Source organism: Triticum aestivum, chromosome 6A, assembly GCF_018294505.1.
Source record: "Triticum aestivum cultivar Chinese Spring chromosome 6A, IWGSC CS RefSeq v2.1, whole genome shotgun sequence".
Classification (NCBI taxonomy): Eukaryota; Viridiplantae; Streptophyta; class Magnoliopsida; order Poales; family Poaceae; genus Triticum; species Triticum aestivum.
In genome coordinates, this window is record NC_057809.1 from 391,660,685 (window position 1) to 391,666,683 (window position 5,999).

Below are 5,999 nucleotides of genomic sequence, written 5' to 3' on the forward strand. Positions count from 1 at the left end.
GGAGCTGTGATGTAAAACCACTCCCGTTGCCATAATCCGGACACCTCTGGAATAGAACCCTTTGGCCATGGAGCTCCGGCGATCCTGCTTATTAAGGCGCCTTCGCATGCTACATGTTCTCCCTGGACCATCTTCGGCTTCACGTCAAAGGTCTTGACCCATAGTCCGAAGTGAGGGGTAATGCGAAGGAAAGCCTCACATACAACAATAAATGATGAGATGTGGAGAAAGGAGTCCGGGGCTAGATCATGGAAATCTAGCCCGTAATAAAACATCAGCCCCCTAACGAAGGGATCCAGAGTGAGGCCTAGACCTTGGAGGAAGTGGGAGATGAACACGACGTCTTCGTTAGGTTCAGGAGTAGGGATGACCTGCCCTCGGGCAGGCAGCCGATGCGAAACCTCGGTGGTCAGGTATCTGGCCTCCCTCAACTTCTTGATATCTTCTTCCGTAACGGAGGAGGGCATCCACTGGCCTTGAAGGCTAGATCCGGACATGATCGAAGGTCCGGAGCACCTGACCTGGGCTTTGGGTGTTAGAACTCGAGGCGGGGGAAGGATTCGATTGAGCACGGGAGGGAAAGAGTAAAAGCCTTGTCCCTTTATAAAGAGGGTGAATATCAAGCGTCCTCTCCGTAGCTGTTTGGGACTTGCCTATAATCTAGGAGTCCTAGATACGGTTGGGTTACCCACGACCGTATTGATGAGAATCCCGTAATTAGGGGAACACAATCTCTGCTTTGACAAGACGTGTCAAAAAACTGCCTCGCGTTATGTGTGGAGCTGGTTGAAGAAAAATGATTCGAATAATTACCGGGCCATGGCATAATGTTGTGTTGCCAAAACGTGTCAGCAGATTAGATTTGTGGAAATGTTATTCTCTCTACGGTGGTATGTGGAAACTTATTTTGCAGGGTTGGACACTATCCTTGTATTCAAATTCTTCCGTGATGTGTTCGGAGGAGGAACCCACCTTGCAATGCCAAAGACAATACTGCGCGCCGGACTCCTCGTCATTGAAGCCTGGTTCAGGGGCTACTGAGGGAGTCCTGGATTAGGGGGTCTCCAGACAGCCGGACTATATTCTTTGGCCGGACTGTTAGACTATGAAGATACAAGATTGAAGACTTCGTCTCGTGTCCGGATGGGACTCTACTTGGCATGGAAGGCAAGCTAGGCAATACGGATATGCATCCCCTCCTTTGTAACCGACCTTGTGTAACCCTAGCTCTCTCCGGTGTCTATATAAACCGGAGGGTTTTAGTCCGTAGGACAACATACAATCATACCATAGGCTAGCTTCTAGGGTTTAGCCTCTCTGATCTCGTGGTAGATCTACTCTTGTACTATCCATATCATCAATATTAATCAAGCAGGACGTAGGGTTTTACCTCCATCAAGAGGGCCCGAACCTGGGTAAAACTTCGTGTCCCCTGCCTCCTGTTACCATCCGCCTAGACGCACAGTTCGGGACCCCCTACCCGAGATCCGCCGGTTTTGACACCGACGGTCCTCTTCCCAAATATTGAGCGGGAAGGGATCCCACAACGGCCAATTTGAAGGGGTACAACTAGTACAAGCTATCTTGACAAAAGTAGTCTTCGCCTGCCAAAAGCTCTGGTGGTGTCGTCGTCTTGGATCCACGGTGACCTCCATCCTGCCGTCCTGCTGGTCTTGGTCTTGTTGCACCGATATGGAAACCTTTGCCTGATGCCTTGGAACTCCTCGGTTACGCCTACCTCCTTAGCACCAAAGAGGAAACGAGGACACTGTGCACGCTGGCGCCCTCCTGGTCTTGATCGTCATGGCTTACGTCATTGGAACCTCGCGAGGTTCGACTTGCCTCGATCTCTCCGCCCCTCGCGATCTAGACTGGTGAAGCCGCCCCTGGGGTGGTCTTGCGTCGCCCGCCTCGCGAGGCTTGGCCCCTCGCGAGGGTCTTGAATGTTGCTAGTGAAGATGGGCCGTACGGGGCCGCTGGAGGAGCCACGCTGCGGGCCGCAGGCAGGCAAGTCTGGGGACCCTCGTTCCCAGAACACCGACAGTAGCCCCCGGGCCCAAGGGGCGCTCGGGCTTGGCTTTGAGGCGAAGCCGAAGGGAAAGTGCAGAGCGTCGCGGGCCCCAGCAGCTGGCGGCCTTGGTCAACACGTGGCGACTGATTGGACATGGGCGTCTCCGCTTCCCCACGCTGCCTCGGCAACTGCCCGACTTGAAGGGTCCTTGCTGCATGCAGAAAAGATCATTATTACCTTAGATCATGGAGGCCGGCGATTGGCCTCCCCTAGGCTATAAATGGGAGGGGGGCGGAGCCCCCATCACCCGTCTCTTCTTTTCATCTTCCTCTCCTTCTCCTTCCTTGCTCCACTCCTTGCTGGTGTAGTCATGGTGCCGATTCGGAGGTTCTCGGCCACGGAGAAGGGCAAGACTCCCCTCAACGAGCCCGAGCTGCTCCCGTCAAAGAAGAGGAGGTCCCATCGCCGCGAGATGGTCGTGAGGCCGGTAGTGTCGCAGTCGTAGTACGAAAGGCCACCTCCTGGGTACCCGTTTCCCTTGTATGCTCACGCCAATGATTCCGGAGGGAGGAGCGATGAGTGCCACCGCACACGCCAAGGCCGTGGCCGTCATGCCGCGGAAGCGCACGTCGTCGCCCCAGGGGTCCATGTCGCGGACTCCTTGCATAAGTTCATGCTGTGGGCGGCGATGCCCCCGAGCACTTGGATTCGCCTTCCGCAGTTCTTCTTCGCTGAGATGCCGTCTAGGGGCCCTCTCGAGCTTTGTTTGCAGCACGCCAACTGCGACGTCCCGGCGACTGGAGCTGAAGTTGAAGCCGTAGCCTCCGGGAGGATCTTCATGACTCAAGGCTGGGGCGAGGTCGCCCGAGCCTGCCGCGCAAACGACGCCCTCGCCATCCACTTCGAGTATGATGACGCCTCCACGCTGCAAGGTCTTCGACGAGGAAGGCCACCGCTTCGAGTGCTGCCCTGAAGGGGGTCGTCAGGGCGGCGCGGCGGCGGGCGCCGGGCCCACCGCCGGCCTCGCCCGCAGATCCTCTAGCGACAGCGGCAACTCCTAGTGGTCCAGCGACTCTCCTGAGCTCGTGCAGTCTCCGAAGACGAGTAAGGACAGCTACGTGCCCCCGAGCTCTCGTCGGGCCCCGAGCAAGGTCGCCGCGTCTGGCCACCACTGCCGTTGATCTGGATGGGGTAGGCGGCGGCCTTTCGTGGCCCAGTGTTGATGATGGCATCGGCAATGTCCGGTGCGTGTAAATAGAGCTCCTAGGAATTCCCTTCCTTTTGTTCCCTGCGAGGAATCAAAAGGGACCCCGCGGGGGTGTGTAAAGCGTTTGTAATGCCTTTCGTTGATATTATCCTTATTGTCAAAATTTGCGAGCACATGTTCTGTTGAGGCTCGGTCTCCTCCTTTCCAATCCCGCAGTAGCTTGGTGCTCTACGCTGACAGGTCCCGGTCCCCAGGCAGGCTGCAGCCGTCACTGGTATGCCAGGTCGCGATGTCGTGGTCAAGGCCAGGAGGTGAGCGGCCCAAGGTCCAGTAAGAGCTCCTGAGGCGCGATGCTCAAGAGGTCCCCTTTAGCACGCAAGTAGCTACCTGAGGATGGGAAAGGGAGGCGACGTTGCCGCAGCAGGGCAGCGAAAAGGCAAGAATCTTATGTCGTAGTGCAGGGTCGGTCTAGGTACAAGACTTATCTTGGCGTTCCAGAGCCGGCTTCCGGTGCCACACCAGACTTGGGTGTTGGCCGCTATTGGGTAGCTAGGCTAGGCCCGTGCGGGCCTCTCCCTCTTCTCCATGTTCTTCGTGGTGCTCTACGTCCTCAGGTCCCGTCCCCCGAGCGAGCTCAGCCGCTGCTGGTATGCCTGGTCGCGATGCCGTGGTCGAGGCTAGGGGGTGAGGGCTAGAGAGCCAGTAAGATCTCCTGAGTCGCGATGCTCAGGAGCCCCCTTTTAACGTGCAAGCGAATTATACGGGATAAGAGAGAGAGAGAGAGAGAGAGTCCGCAGTAACGCCCGCCGTAGTCCTCAGGAAGTTCCAGCATGTCAGTGCGAGGAGGAGAGCAAATCGCCACTATGATCGCCCGTCCGTTGCTAGCTTGTGGAAGGGGACTCCCTACTGCGGAGAGCCCCCGGGGCATGTACAGCCCCACCCTGACACGTGGCTTGCACGGCAAGGGTGGAGGAGGTGTATCTGGGCACTCTTGAGGCAGCGCGGGACTCATGAGGCCCTAGCTCAAGGCAGGTTGCGCCTGGTCTTGATTCTTGATGGCTGTGGCGTTCTTGCGAGATGGTTAGACAACCTGCGCTGAGTGGATTTCCTGAGGCTATTGTACAAGAAGGCCAAGCACCAACGACCCCAGGAGGTGACGTGAACGGGTCCGGCCCGCCAGACAAAGCTCAGCCGTTGGACTTATCGACGCTGCAGGGACGGGCCCGAGCACAGACGCCGTGCCTAGCCTTCTAATGCGAAGGATCCTGAAGAAAGACAATCGGCGCACGGCTCCCCAGGGTAGGTGACAATCAAGCAGGTGATTTCATAGATAGATTATGCATGAGAAGCAAACTGGCTCAGGTAAACGCATGAACGATACATGCCACTGGGTCGGACCCGAGCGGCCTGGGGATGATGCTGCCCGAGGGGCGCTCCCAGCAGAGTGAACTGAAGATGCAAGCAGATACATGCCGCAAGGACGGACCCACGCGACCTAGGGATGATGCAGCCCAGGGGGCACTCCCAGCTAAATGAACTTGGAAAGATGTCACCTGGTTTGGTTGCCGAAGGGGTGTTGGGGTAGCTGAAGACGCGTAGCGAAGAAGTCGCCCCTCACGAGCCGCTGGGGCCCCGAGCCTCAGGAGGCTCTGGAGGTTCGGGCGGCCTCCGGAGGACCGTCTCCATCTCCGCCAGGACTACGTGATGCCTGTCCTCCTGACCTGCCATGATGCTCCGCAGGTTGCGCTGTAAGGCAGCAGCCACACTCGGCAGGCCGAACGGCATGCGAATGTAGCTGTGAGGTGGACCCTCGCAGCGTCCAACACGCGAAGGCCAGAAGCGCTCCTGAGATGCAGCCCGGTTGAGCCTTGGGATGTCGATGCAGACGCGCATCTCACCACCCTCGCCTGGGTGGGGAGCAACGCCAGGTGGGCGGCGGTCGCCACATATTGCTCTTGCTTCCCGAAGCTCCTGAGATGCCTTGCGGATGAACTCCCGAGCGCCATGCGCTCTTCGTCTGGCGCCCTCCTGAGGGAAACGTGTTGTGAAGCACGCCTCCACGTGGTGCCCGAGCGCCTCCCTCGTGATGCTGGCCAGGTGTGAGGTCCTCCAGAGGAGATTCCCCGAGCCCTGCCCGAGGACGACGCCAGGCGCGCCTCCCTATGCGAGGGAGAGAGGCGCCCCAGGTGCGGGCGTAGATCCTGAAGTGGTGCCGCTCCCTTAAGGCCCCGCGTGGAGCAGCTGCTTCTTCTTCTTGGGGTTGGCCTCAGGAGGGTACCGTGCTGCGTTGTGTTGGGGTCTTTGAGTGATGCAGCTTGGAAGGTGCGCTCGAGGGAGCACACCGTGTCTCTTTATTCGTAGGGGATGGTGATGATTCCGCCGCTTCCGGGCATCTTGAGGACGTTGTATCCATGGTGGGCGACTGCCATGAATTTGGCTAGCGCTGGGTACCCGAGGATGGCATTGTACGGAAGACGGATGTGGGCGACGTCGAAGTCGATGAGCTCGGTGTGGTCGTTGTCGCGTTGACCGAAGGTGATAGGGAGACGAACTTGCCCTATCGGGGTGGTAGAGCCGTCAGTCACTCATGAGAAAGGCTTGGTAGGCTAGAGCTGATCATATGGCACTTGAAGGCTATCGAAAGTCTTGACGGACATGACATTGAGCCCTGCGCCGCCGTTGATGAGGGTCTTGGTGACTTGGACATTGCTGATGACGGGTGAACAAAGCACCGGGAGAACGCCGGCCATTGCTGCGCACTTGAGCTGGTCTGCCAAGCTA